The sequence below is a fragment of the Euleptes europaea genome, chromosome 4, assembly GCF_029931775.1.
Source record: "Euleptes europaea isolate rEulEur1 chromosome 4, rEulEur1.hap1, whole genome shotgun sequence".
Lineage (NCBI taxonomy): Eukaryota > Metazoa > Chordata > Lepidosauria > Squamata > Sphaerodactylidae > Euleptes > Euleptes europaea.
This window is the reverse complement of record NC_079315.1, coordinates 95,477,010-95,491,196: the sequence shown is the minus strand read 5'-3', so window position 1 is coordinate 95,491,196 and position 14,187 is coordinate 95,477,010. Positions and strand designations below refer to the sequence as shown.

Below are 14,187 nucleotides of genomic sequence, written 5' to 3'. Positions count from 1 at the left end.
TTTTCAGTGCCATCCTGCACTGGGCTGCATTTTTCGAAGCCCGTTGGCTTCAATGGATGTGTAATTCCACTTGTGGTGGATAACGGGTTAAAAACGTACATAATTAAAACTAAACCAGAAAACATGAAAACACTTAAAACCAACCAGAAATTCTCACACCCAAAAATTGAAAATAGGGCAGGAAGGAGGGGTCACTGAGAGAACACCAGAGGAAACAAAGAAGTCTTACCCTGCTGGTGGAAAATGTCAACAGAAGGGGACAGGTGAGTCTCTGGGGAGAGAGTTCCAGAATTTGGGTGCTGTCTTCTGGGTGGCCATCTGCCTAATCTCAGAATGCAGGGGCACCTGAAGCCAGGCCTCAGAAGATGGTTGCAGTGGTTGGGTAGATTTGTGAGGGATTAGGCAGTCCTTCAGGTATGCTAGTTCTAAACCATATAAGGCTTTGAAGGTCAACACCAGTACTTTGAATTGGGCCCAGAAACAGATTGGGAGCCAGGGAAGATGGATCAAGGCAGGGGTGGTATGGTCCCTATGACCCACTGCAGTCAACATCCTGGCTGCATCCTCTGCACCAGTTGAAGTTTCCAAATACTTTTCAAGGGCAGCCCCATGTAGAGTGCATTGTAGTAATCTAATCTAGATGTAAACAAGGCATGCACCACAATGGCCAGCTCTTTTCTGTCCAGGAAAGGTTCCAGCTGGCTAGCCAGTCAAAGCTGGCAAAAGGTACTCTTGGCCACAGTTGCCCCTGCTTATCCAGTAATAAGGCCTCTAAGATGAAACATCTGAGAGTGGTTGATATTGAGCAAAAAAATGTTATATAGGTTTTTGAGTAGCCAAATACCTTGCAATTAGTTCTACAGTGTTAGAACAGTTTTGCAGTTGGTACCAGCAGAAAGTTAAAATAACAACAACAAAAAGGCCACACTTGAAGCAGGGATTGAAACAATAACCTCATAGTGGCAGTGTATTTAGGGAGACCCTGTAGGGTTTTCAAGGCAAGAGATGTTCGGAGGTGGTTTGCCATTGCCTCCCCCCCCCAGTGTGGGCTGAGAGAGTTCTGAGAGAACTGACTGGCCCAAGGTCACCCAGCAGTTTTCATGTAGAGGAGTGGGGAATCGAACCCAGTTCTCCAGATTAGAGTCCATGGCTCTTAACCAATGCACCATGCTAGCTCTAGCATAATAGTACAATTCAGCAAAATTTCATCAACAAATTCGTTCCGGCGCTCCGTGGTGGTTCAGATTTTGCAATAACCCTGAACAAAATGCTATATTACTATATTGTATTTTATGCTGCTTTAGAAGAGAGCAGGAGTGTCAGGTCAAAATCTGAAATGTATAAAAGAACTCAAAGTAGTAACGCAGAATTGTTCTAAGATGTAAGGCAGCTATGAAAAAAATAGAAGCTTTGTATGGAATCTCATTCTGACTGGAAACTGTGATGGGGCTGGAGAAGATTTGATACATTTTTAAAATACAAATTAGTCCAGATTCTCTATTTCTTAATCTTCACATTTTACAGTTGTCTGAAATCCCAATTGCTCCACAAAGAGCCGTTAGTGAATGGTTCGTATGCAATTTAAATCTGTTGTCTCTGAAACATTCTGTGTTGTGTGCGTTTATTTCATCTCAGTCTTTCTAATCTCAAAGTTAGCACAGTCGATTTTAGCGGAGTCGCATCAGGTCTGAATTGTAGGCTTTTGCATCCATAAAGATTCTTTCCCGATAGTGGATTTTTAAAAAGGCTTAGTTATGAACTGTTTATCTTGTATAATTTCTTGAATCTTGTGTATATTACACCTGCAAAATAATCTCTCCCCACCCCTTCCAGTTTCTGAATGAGATGAGCAGTCGCAAGTTGAGTGCTTTCTGAAGGGCCATGAAAATTAATTTTTTTTCTCATGCCTTTTTTCAGCTCGTAGGATGCAAATGCTTTATCAGCACTTCGTCAGCCACGTGTGACATATCTGCAGCATTTGCACACCAATAGATAGTGTTTCTTATTGTTGTCTTAGAGTGAACCAGACTCCTTTTGTGCTATTGGGAGCTCTGTCTTTCAGAAGTAAAAATATTTTTAAAACATGACGCATCGGGTTGTTATGCAGCCATGGAATACGTAACATTGTTCAATATCGTCTGGTTGTCTATACAGTTGTTGCGGGCTTGAAACTGATCCTTAAAATAGCGAAACTGAATACATGCAGTCTGTATTTCTTAGAAGTCTCTAAGAGCCATTATGTTCAATGGGGCTTATTCCCCAGTAACGTTTCTTAAGATTTCTGCTTAGGTCCTCTTGAAACAACCTTATGTAGCCTGGTGTAACTAGTTAGTAGATCAGGCTGTTCAGAAGCATCTGGCAGAGCTTTTAATAATATTTCTCTTTAATAGTATTCCTCTTAATACCAATGGTACTAATCTAGTCTAAATGTTGTAAGTGAATCAAAAACAGCTTGTCAGCTCACATGAGCCACTATCAAAACATGTTCTTAAATGATTCTGGTTCTTCCAGTAGAAAACCATAGGCCAATTGTGTATGCAGATCTTAACCTTGGGATTGCAGCTCAAGGTCACAGGATGTAGAGCCGGACCCATTTGACTTGGGGTTGTGTGTCTCAGGTGGGGTTGCCAGGTCCCCCTTCGTCACCGGCGGGAGGTTTTTGGGGCGGAGCCTGAGGAGGGCAGGGTTTGCGGAGGGGAGGGACTTCAATGCCATAGAGTTCAATTGTCAAAGCAGCCATTTTCTCCAGGTAAACTGATCTCTGTCAATGGAGATCAGTTGTAATAGCTGGAGATCTCCAGCTGGTACCTGGAGGTTGCCAACCCATGTTGGTCAGTCCAACATGGGAGAAGACTGGAAGCAGCTCTTTGCATGTGCCTCACCATTCTGAGCAACTGGTTACTGTGCTGTGTCAGAGCCATAATTTTTATTCTCTCTTCCACTACTGACTTTAGAACGTGATGTCTTCTCAACATCGTGTGCACTGTGAGTCCTTAGCGGTTATGGCTGGCCCAAATGTTAATTAAAAATAACATTTCTGCCACACATGATTTGTTGCTTTGTACATTTAGCACTTGTAGTTCCTGTATTGATGGAGTTACGACTAAGCCTGTTCCTTCATCCTGAATAAAGTTGAGATTTTTAACCTTGTTTTAATTCCAACATTTGTTTGAAGGTGTACATGTCGTTTTTAGCCCAAGGCCTGTGTTAGGCCTTTGTGGAGCAGTACCAGAACAGGATATCTCTGTTTTGTTTATTTAATTATATTATTTGTTTAAATTGGGTCCCTCGAGGGAGAAAGGTGGCATACAAATGTAGTAAATAGGTAAGTTTTTTGGTTCATGTAGGTTATCCGGGCTGTGTGACTGTGGTCTTGGTATTTTCTTTCCTGACATTTCGCCAGCAGCTGTGGCAGGCATCTTCAGAGGAGTAACACTGAAGGACCGTGTCTCTCAGTGTCAAGTGTGTAGGAAGAGTAATATATAGTCAGAAGGGGGTTGGGTTTGTGCTGAGTCATTGTCCTGCAAAGTATTAAAGGTAATGTGCTAATCATTGTCCTGTAAGTATCAAGATAATGTGCTAATGAGGGTGTGGTATGTTAATGTGGAACCATTGTATCCTGAAGTGATCTGTTAACATGTGGAATCCAAAGCTAATCCACATGGCTATTGTGGACTGTAGTCTTTGTTAGTCTGGAGGTTTTCAGGACAGGAAGCCAAGCCTTATTCATTCTTAAAATCTCTTCTTTTCTATTAAAGTTGTGCTGATGTTTATGAATTTCAGTGGCTTCTCTGTGCAATCTGACAAAATAGTTGGTAGAATTGTCCAGTCTTTCAGTGTCTTGGAATAAGACTCTGTGTCCTGTTTGTGTCAGTCCATGTTCAGCCACTGCTGATTTCTCAGGTTGGCCAAGCCTGCAGTATCTGTCATGTTCTTTTATCCTTGTTTGTATGCTGCGTTTTGTGGTCCCGATGTAAACTTGTCCACAACTGCAGGGTATACGATATACTCCTGCAGAGGTGAGGGGGTCTCTTTTGTCTTTTGCTGATCGTAGCATCTGTTGTATTTTCTTGGTGGGTTTAAACACTGTTTGTAGGTTATGTTTTTTCAAAAGTTTCTCCATCCTATCAGTGACTCCTTTAATAAATGGCAAGAATACCTTTCCTATGGGAGACTGTTTTTCCTGAGTTTTCTGATTTTTGTTTGGTTTAATGGCCCTTCTGATTTCATTTCTGGAATAGCCGTTTGCTAGCAGTGCTTGATTTAGATGATTAATTTCTTCCTTGAGAAACTGTGGTTCACAGATCCGTCTTGCACGGTCCATTAATGTTTTGATTATTCCTCTTTTCTATCAGGGGTGGTGGTTGGAGTTTTTGTGTAAGTAGCGTTCTGTGTGAGTTGGTTTCCGGTAGACCTTGTGACCTAACTGAAAGTTTGTTTTACGGATAACAAGGGTATAAAGAAATGGGAGTTTACCCTCAATTTCCTTTTCCATGGTAAACTGAAGGTTTGGATGGATATTATTAAGATGGTTTAGGTAAGTTTTTGTTCTGCGACAGAGTTAAATGTGCAAACCAGGGGTGTGTGTTGATGTGCTTGTGGAAAAGCAATCAGTGCATCCTTGCAACAGTGATGAATACATGTACCCCTCCCCACTTTTTCAGTTGTAAATATCTGTATACATCAGCCACAGTCCATTTCCTAGAAAATAAAGGACAGAAGAAAGGGTTAAGTAGTATAATTAGCAAAACATTTTGGGGGTGAATAAAAGCTTTTTTGCCTAATGCTAGATTTCAACATGTAGTTCATTGGGTTTTTACCTTATCCTTTAGATATTTCCACTAGAAAGTCATTCTGGAAGGGAGAGTGGAATGGTGAAAGACTGATAATTCCCTGAGAAAAAACACATGAGAGGAATTTTCACGTTCGGATCACTGACTCTCGAAAAGAAGCCTTCTGATCTTCTGAAAGGTGTTTGTAAACTTTCAGGATCATGCAGGCCTAGCTTGAATGATTGGGGTATTCTGCAGTTTTTTGTTAGTTAATGAAACTGGTGATTGTCTGTATTAGAGATAAAGGCATCTTAGTATTGGCAGTGATACATTGATTGGAAAATCGGGCCCTTGCCCCTACATATTTTAAATATATACCTAATTTTACATTGCTGGAAATTTGTTGAGAAATGTATGTACTTTGTATTTGGGTATCTGCACCTTTTCTGTATCAAGATACTAAACAAATAGCATCAGACATTACATAAGCTATAGTGTACAGCCAGTAGTACTCTGGTGAATATCTGGCTGCTAGTATGATTCCCATAGGTTCAAGAAAACACTCTATCCAAATAAGGTATAATATCTATGTAGCTTGTGTTATGATTTTGTGAATCTCATGCCACTAGTCCCAGCTGATAGAAGAGTATACAATGGAGTCAGATTTTTAGATGATTGCCTTCGTGTATTTGAATCACTGGTTCTTGGGGGAATGCCTAACTTAGCCTTCGCTTTGCATGATCTGGACACTATACTTATGTTGATACATCCCAAAATCGCAAGACAGCAAATGCAAATTTCCTGCATTGTGCAGAGGGTTGGACTAGAGGACCCTGGAGGTCCCTTCCAACGCTATGATTTTATAGCCGTCCCAGGAATGTTGATGGAACCCAGAATCTCTGGGACTACTAGTGATGTTTCTTAGACTCATAGCCACCGATGAACTTGAAACACAGGCCTTCCAAGAGCTGACCATTGCTGCTTGAATGTCTGCTGCTGAATTGAAAACCATCAGTTTGAGATATAACATGTAGGAGTTAATTGCACTGATAGTCTTTGATCCCCCCCTCCCCTTGTTACAGTCATATGAAAGAGAAGCAGGAGTGCAACAAAAGGTGATGGGAAAGACCTCCACCTGAGACTCTGGAGAGCCGCTGCTGGTCTGAGTAGACAATACTGACAATATTAGACCAAGGGTCTGATTCAGTATAAGGCAGCTTCATGTGTTAATGTATGTGTGTTCAAAAAATTTTAGGCTGCAGGCAGATTGCTGCAAGCAGTAATTTTCTTTCATTTCCTCTGTTAAACGAAGGGTGAATTCTTGCACGGTGTTTTGAACTCTGTCTTTATACATTGACTGTCTGGCATGGAACACACCCAGCCCTGTGTCGACCTTGGCTTTCTTTCCCTTCCACTTCAGTAAGAGATCACAGCTTGTGGTAATATGCCTGCAGGCTAATGATTCTCTCCCCCCCCCCTTCCCTGTGTTTCAACTCTCAGCCGTACCCAAAAGCTAGAGCAGGAATGAAGAGAAATGGCACAATCCCAGTTTCCGTACATATATTGCCAGTGAAGTTGCATTGAAATTATAAAATTAATATAAATAATTGGATATATGTATCCAAGATTTTTTTGTAACTGGGGAAGATGGCGCTTTTTTGTTTTATTTGTTTGTATTTTAAGTAAAAAAATATATCACCAGCAGCCTTTTAAGTAAAAAAATATATCACCAGCAGCCTATCTCCACTATTTAGAGATAAATAATTATAGAAGGGCCTTTACCCTGGCCAGGTGTGCAGCCTTACCCTCTGCTATGCTAGAGGGGAAATTTAAGAAGATACCCTGGGAGGAGAGATTCTGCCCCTGTAAATCAGGGGACAGCAACTATTGAGCATGCCTTCCTGAATTGTAATTTTTACACATTACCCTGTTCAAAGTTTATTGAGCCCCTCTTATTGAGAATGGGACCTGACAGGGCAGGAGAAAAGATTGAGATGCTCCTACAAGGGGATAATCCTTCAATCACTTTACAGGTTGCGAAATTTTGGACGGCAGCAATGAAAATTCGTCACCATGGAACAGTCTCCTAGCCCAATTGGCAGATGTATCTCGGCTGTTATTTCTCTTTTAAAGTGTTATAAGACTCGGACTGTAATTCTTTGTTTGTAAGAATATATTAGTCCATATATTATCTACCTATCTAAATATATATATAATTAATTAGCTTTGCCCGTATCTTCTATAAAGTTTGTATCTCCGGTACCTGGCATTCAGTTTTATGGTACGTGTGGCCCGCCCAACCAAGCGACATTTATGTTGTATCCGGCCCTCATAACAAATGAGTTTGACACCCCTGTGCTGAACCTTCTAACAAACAGTGAACAAACAGATCTGTTTAAGTCTCCTGGTGGACTGAAAACTTGGCAAGCATGTCCTTTTAACTAATGAGAAAGCATTAAGACCAAAGATCACAAGCAGTAATGCAAATCTGGAATCAAGGGGAGGGGCCGTGGCTCAGTGGTAGAGCATCTGCTTGACGTGCAGAAGGTCCCAGGTTCAATCCCTGGCATCTCCAGTTAAAGGGACTAGGCTAGTAGGTGATGTGAAAGACCTCAGCCTGAGACCCTGGAGAGCCACTGCCGGTAGTGTTGCCAGATCCCTCTTCTCCACCAGCGGGAGGTTTTTGGGGTGGAGCCTGAGGAGGGCGGGGTTTGGGGAGGGGAGGGACTTTAATGCCATAGAGTTCAATGGCCTAAGCGGCCATTTTCTCCAGGTGAACTGATCTCTGTCGGCTGGAGATCAGTTGTAATAGCAGGAGATCTCCAGCTAGTACCTGGAGGTTGGCAACCCTAGCTGCCGGTCTGAGTAGACAATACTGACTTTAATGGACCAAAGGTCTGATTCAGTAATAGGCAGCTTCATGTGTTCACTAGTGAAGGACTAGAACTGTTAATCTGATAGAGACAGAGTATTGGAGTCTTCAGACGCAGTGAGGGGAGGAAAGAGGGACGTTAAACATTTAAGCAACAATTACATTTGAGGTTGAACACTCACATATCCATAAATAGCAACAACGAAAGACACACAATACCTGTTATTAGGACCGACCAAAATGACTCAGCGCAGCATGCAGACTTTTGAGCTGCACGGTGTAGTTAAGAGCGGCAGACTAATCTGGAGAACCGGGTTCAATTCCCCACTCTTCCACATGAAGCCTGCTGGGTGACCTTGGGCCAGTCACAGTCCTGTCAGAACTCTCTCAGTCCACGTGGAGGCAATGGCAAACCACCTCCAAACATCTCTTGCCTTGAAAACCATAAGTCAGCTGTGACTTGAGAGCACTTTCCATCAGAATTCTTCAGCAGGGTGGATGTTACAAAAATTAAAGGGGGTGTAGATGAGTTATGGTCTTAAGACCTTGTCTTGACAGTCTCCTCTATAAAATACTGAGCAGGCATGCAGACTTAAAAATGGTGTTGGTGTCAGATTGTGCCTCTGGCATTCTGGAAGAATGGAATCCTCCCACTGAAAATACAAAAAAACCCAGCAGTGGGTAAGGAGGTTTTCTGACAATAGATGGGTAGAAAAGTCTTTGGCTTTTAGATATAGTGGATCAATTTGATCAATTTAAAATAACAACTAATTAAACTTGGGGGGGGGGGGTTTTCATGACAGAAGTCATCCCATCCCAGCGTATGAGGTGGAGTAGGTATTTGGGTCCAACTATCATTTTGTGTCTGCTGTCAGACCTTGAGGTTCTAGTGAAAGAACAAAGTAGATCATGCAAGCCTGAAGTCTGTCCACCCCAGGCCAGGGCTTGCCTGTGAGAAACCCATATTCAGATCTCTCCTCAGCCAAGAAGTTCCTTGAGCCAGTCGGAACCCTTCTGCCTAACTTGTCTGTGCAGAACTGTAAAGATGCTGAAATAGTTTAATCCTGTGTTTGTTCCTTGGAAGAAAAGTGATACATATGCAAGCTTTTAAGAAATATTTCGTTAAAATATTTCTAGCCTGCTTTCCCCTGCGAAGTTGGTCCTAGTTTTAAAATTCTGCCAGTAGTAAGGGAGGGGTGATCTTTTGGGGAGAAGCTCAGTAAGAGATTTCCTAAGTAGACCAACGTTGTTTGCAGCTGTGCTCATCCAAAATCAATGGCAGAACACAGCCCATATAATACTTTTATTAGGACCAACCAAAATGACACAAAACAGTGTACAAGCTTTGGAATTCATAAGAACTTTTTAAACAATGAACTCATGAATCTGCCTTATACTGAATCAGACCGTTGGTCCATCAAAGTCAGTATTGTCTACTCAGAGCAGTGGCTCTCCAGGGTCTCAGGCCTTTCACATCACCTACTTGCCTAGTCCCTTTAACTGGAGATGCTGGGAATTGAACCTGGGACCTTCTGCATGCCGAGCAGATTCTCTACAAACTGAGCCACAGCTCCTCCCCACATCCCCTCTTCATCATCCTGTATGTTATAAAATAAAAAAGGGGAAGACGGAGATGACATTTCAGGTCATGATTTTAAGGCCTACAATTTCTAGCATTTCTGTGCTTAATGCTGGGCAAGTGAGTGGATTTGAACGGATGCTGCTGGGGGCAGGCTCCACCCTGGTTTCTGTGGGCAAGGAAAGACAAGTGGTTCCTCTCCACTGAAATCACCAAGGCCAGCAGTTTTCCTTGTATCTCTCTGACACCAAGGTGAAGATGACTTGTGGAGCAGCTGAGAAACCAACTGGCTCAAAAGCAGCCTCTTTCTGGTGTGAACTTTTTATTCTTTGGTGCTTGTGGGACTCCTGCCACTGTGAGGAAATGCTTTACTAAGTCTGTAAGAAGGGGGACCTCTGCAAGCATCCTCCCTCAACATTGACTCTGCCAAGACTTTTCCTACCTGCCCCCCATCCAGAGAAAGCATCTAGGCCATGGGTGTTGAACTCAATTGTTACGAGGGCCAGCTATGGCATAAATGTCACTTGGTCAGGCCAGGCCTCACCAGCCCAGATTGTGAGTGGGGGCGGTGGTTGCTGCTTCGGCTGGCTCGCGGGCTGGATATGGCTCGTGGGCCTTATGTTTGATGGCCCTGATCTCTGCCATCCTGGAGATTGATTGTTGCCATAGAGTTGAGCCCTTTCTGAAAGATAATTTTCATCGTTCATAGATTCACTTGGTTGTTTCAGGGATAGTGTCCCACAGTTCACAAAATTTGCTGTAGAGGTGGCTAGCATAATCTTTTCTTTTACTAAATTGTGGATGTTGTTGCATCTGTTGAGTAGGAAAGGTATGACTTGCTGGTTCTGAACAAAGCTTCAAATGCATCCCCCCCCCTTGAAGCTTAGACAAAGAATAAAGAAAATGCCACTTCTCTCATTTCTGTTGCCTTCAAAGTATGTACAAGAAAGGATTACACGATGAAGGCATTCAGGAGCTGATTATGCACAATGCTTTCCTGTGGCCGACGGGCTTGTTCTTCCAGTAGTTCTAAACAATGTGATCCAGCATTTTCCACCACATTTAGACGAGAGGCTGTTAATATTTACTTTGAAGGGCTGTTTGCTGAATGCATTTAATGTGGAACCCATTCTCACTTGTCTGAAGAATGGCATTTTCCAGAGCTGAGTCAATGGCCCTTGAATTAGAAAATGGGCCGCTCAAAAATTTAGTCGGGAAAGTAACTTCTGTCTTCATAATTATGGAAAATACATTTCATGTAACCAAGTGGCATAAAAATGATTGTAAACGGAATGACAGAAAGCGGCAAGTAGAGAGGGACCTGTGAAGAAATAACTTGGGGGGGGGGGTCACACAGGACAAAAAGACCGTCCTTCCTGACATGGGCCCTCAACCCCCTTAATGGTTTCAGGGGTGAAAATTAAGGGGAAGGTTGAACTTGCTTTCCCTCTCCTTCAGCCCTGAAGCCATTGTGAGGGATCACCTGGTGGTCTTGGTACCATTGGGCCAGTCCATTCGCAGCAGGGGTGAAGGGTTGAGCTTCCCCCCCCCTCTTTTCAGCCCCCAAACTGTCATGTGTACTGTTGGGCTTCTACCCTGCAAGCTTCCCACACCACCCACCCTGCCCAGCAGACAGTGATCATTACTAATGTATAAATTGAAGATCTTTGCAAGTTACTCTCTTCTTTCTCGCATTCCTTCAACCCAAGAGAGTGCTTACTGAGGGAGATGGGTGTTGCTGTATATTTTTGGCACTTGCCTGAGGAGCACCTTCCCCTGGCCTGATGCACTTAGCCCAAGAGAAGTGCTGAAATAGTGTGGTGGGGGCAACAAACAAAACCCTCCCCTATCCATTTAGCATTCAGTCTTAACGTTGCTCTTTACATGGATAGCTGATCATGACGAGAAAAGTTACACTGGTCAGGCCTCTGGCGATCGAGTGCTTGGCCGAAGGTCCAGCTCATACCTGGGCGGTGGGACGAAGGGTCGTACTACACCTGTGCTGGGCTCCATCAGCGATTCTCCAGCTGAATGAACGATCCATGGCTTTGAACACATGAAGCTGCCTTATACTGAATCAGACCCTTGGCCCATCAAAGTCATTGTCTACTCAGGCCGACAGTGGCTCTCCAAGGTCTCAGGCAGAGGTCTTTCACATCACCTACTTGTCTGGTCCCTTAAAGGCACAAATCCTTTTGCCTAAGAGGACAGTAGGTCTGACTGTCCTGGGTTAATAATTCTGATATACTTGGGGCCTAACTAAACAAGATGCTGGGAGAGTTGTGATGGGGTCTTGGCAGCGTATTATTTGTTTTAAAAAATAGCAGGCTTGAAGGGGTGGATTGGAGCCAAATGAGCAGGGGAGTGAGTTAGTTCTTCCACCACTACACAGAGGGTTGGACCCAGACAAAACTGGTAATTTCCACCAGTTTCCCCCTTCCCTCTGCAGACCCCTTTCATGTCATTCCTAAGGGCCTCTATCCCCAGGCGTGGTATTTCAGGGAGATCAGTGGGCTGCAGTGGGAGGAGGGAGGCAGGAAAGTTCCAATCTGCCCCTGGAAAATTTTAGTCTGGATCCAACCCATTTCTCCAATTGAAACTGACCATCTTGTGCTGCTGCTAGCCTAGGAAGGGGAAAAAAGGTGACCCCACATGTTTGCTACTTCTGTTAAAATGCTCAGACAATCCAGTCATGGATCTCCCAGCATCTTAGTTAGACCCTTACTGTGAAGTATACAAAAGAAAATAATGGCTTAAAATACTCTTTAAATTCATTTTTTTTTTTTAAATCCTTGAATATATCCAAGAGCTGCACATTTAGATTCGGCTGAATCTTTGCATAATGCTCATACACCCCCATTGATAATCTGAAGTAGTGTCCATCAATACATTGGAGTTTACAGAGAGAAAACTATGTGGAACCTCTCTGAGAATGTGCCATGTTACTCTTTGCGTGTCTGGAGTGATTCCATGTTGCAGGAAAAAACACAAAGGCTTTTCCATGAAAAGAACCAGTTTTGTGCTCTTCGGGTTTCATCAGTTTCCTTGTTTTTACAGTATTTTTTTGGAAGCAGGCTGCTTGAAACCTACGGAAGGCCATTAAGAAATAGGAGGTCTCTGTCATCAAGGTTGTTGTTATTCAGACCTCTGATTCTTGGAAACGATGCATTATTATTTGGGTTATTTAAATTTCTACTTGAAGAAGTATTAGATAAGAAGCAGGAGGTCTCCAAAATGTTGCCACCAAGTAGTGGGAAACGGCAATGCCTGCAGTGGCCCAGACAATCAGTACAGCTGAGTACAGTGGTCACCATATAAGCGTCCACTGCATTGACATATAACTTGTAGGGTGGGGGTATTTTAACAGTAAAAAGATTGAGTAAAAGGGAGAGTTGTGCTTCCTGCATTGTGGTTGCTTGCTGTTGGCCCTGCTCCGGCTTCCCACCATAAACCAGCATAAGCTTGTGTGAGCTTGAGCCTACTTCATCAAATGCAAATTGAATCTTCTGTCAGTGATGTTTTTATGCACAGAGGAATGGGCCTGGTTTATGGCATCTCTGTGCAAAACTGAGAAGTATGCCATAGTCATTCACAGGAAATGCAACTGGTGGTGAAACACTTACAATTTAACATAAGTTAAGCAATTTAGTTGTTTAACTTATGTCAAGCCATTAGGACCTGTGTTATTGGCCCTGTGGAGCCCCTGGCCAGTGCTGTCAAACCAATGGGTGGATTCTCATCCAGCACTTTGATTTATGCATTTAAGTTGTACTAAATTTAAATTGCATTAAATTATGCATTTAAGTTGCAGTGGTTTGACATATATAAATGCTCTCAGTAGTTACAGGGGCAGACTTAGGATTAGATCCAAAGATGTCATCTGTGAGTGAAAGGCACTTCTATTCATGCAAAGGGGGAGGGGGACTTCCTGGCCCTGTACACATGGCCTCTCCGTGCATTGACTGAACATGTGGAGAAGGAGAGTGGGCATGAGTGTGCTGACCCTACCACTGTGTGATTGCTGGCTTATGAGCACCACACCCATATGCAGTGGCAGTGTCCACACATAAGTTCCTTCTCTGTGATTGGCAAGATTTAGAAAGTAAAATTGCCAGTTATAGGGTGGGAGCATACGTGTAGATGATACCTCCTTGTACATGTGCCATGCTTGTGAGCTGGTGATCATGCAGAGGAGGAGGGCAGGAACAGCCCATTCATGCCCACTGTCCCTCTGCACATGTTCAGTCAATGCATGGAGGGGTTGTGCGTACAGGGCTTCTGTTTACTGGAGTTCCCACGCCATTTGTTTTGTTTTTTGCTGTTAAGTCACATCTGATTTATGGCCACCCCTGGTGGGGTTTTCAAGGCAAGAGACATTCAGAGGTGGTTTGCCATTGCCTGCCCCCACATCACGACCCTGGTGTTCCTTGGGGGTCTCCCATCCAAATATTTGCCAGGGTCGACCCTGCTCAGCTTCTGAGATCTGACAAGATCAGGCTAGCCTGGGCTATCCAGATCAGGGCACACCACATCCAGCGTCATAACTCTGACTTTCAGAGTTAGTTTTCTTTTGGGAGTGGGGGGAAATGACGGGGGCTGAAGCAGAAGGGAAACGGTTCAGAAGTCTTATTCAGTGACCAGAGTATCTGCTCTGATCCTTAAGATCCATTCTGTAATAAATAACTTAAGACTGGGTGGACAAAATCTGTATATAAAAAGAGTCTTGTGGCACTTACGCATATTCTTTGTGCATAAGCTTTTGTGGTCCAGAGCCCACAAGCAGGTGCGTGAAGTAAATTCTCAGTCAGCAGGAATATAGATTCACGAAAAAGGTGGAAATATGAACAGCGGGTTAAAAGGCCATGCAATTCAACTGGGTATAGTTATAACTAGCCATTTTGTTGCAAAAATCAAAAGCATATTAGATAAAACTTAACACACCTACACCTAAACTGGTTGCAGTT

At 43.3% G+C, this 14,187-nt stretch overlaps 1 non-coding gene across 1 annotated transcript; it reads left to right on the top strand.

The window, feature by feature from the left end:
* Positions 1-7,278: 7,278 nt before the first annotated feature.
* TRNAV-GAC (transfer RNA valine (anticodon GAC)) lies at positions 7,279-7,347 on the top strand. The gene has a single exon. It is a non-coding gene; the product is annotated as a tRNA-Val (tRNA).
* Positions 7,348-14,187: the final 6,840 nt, after the last annotated feature.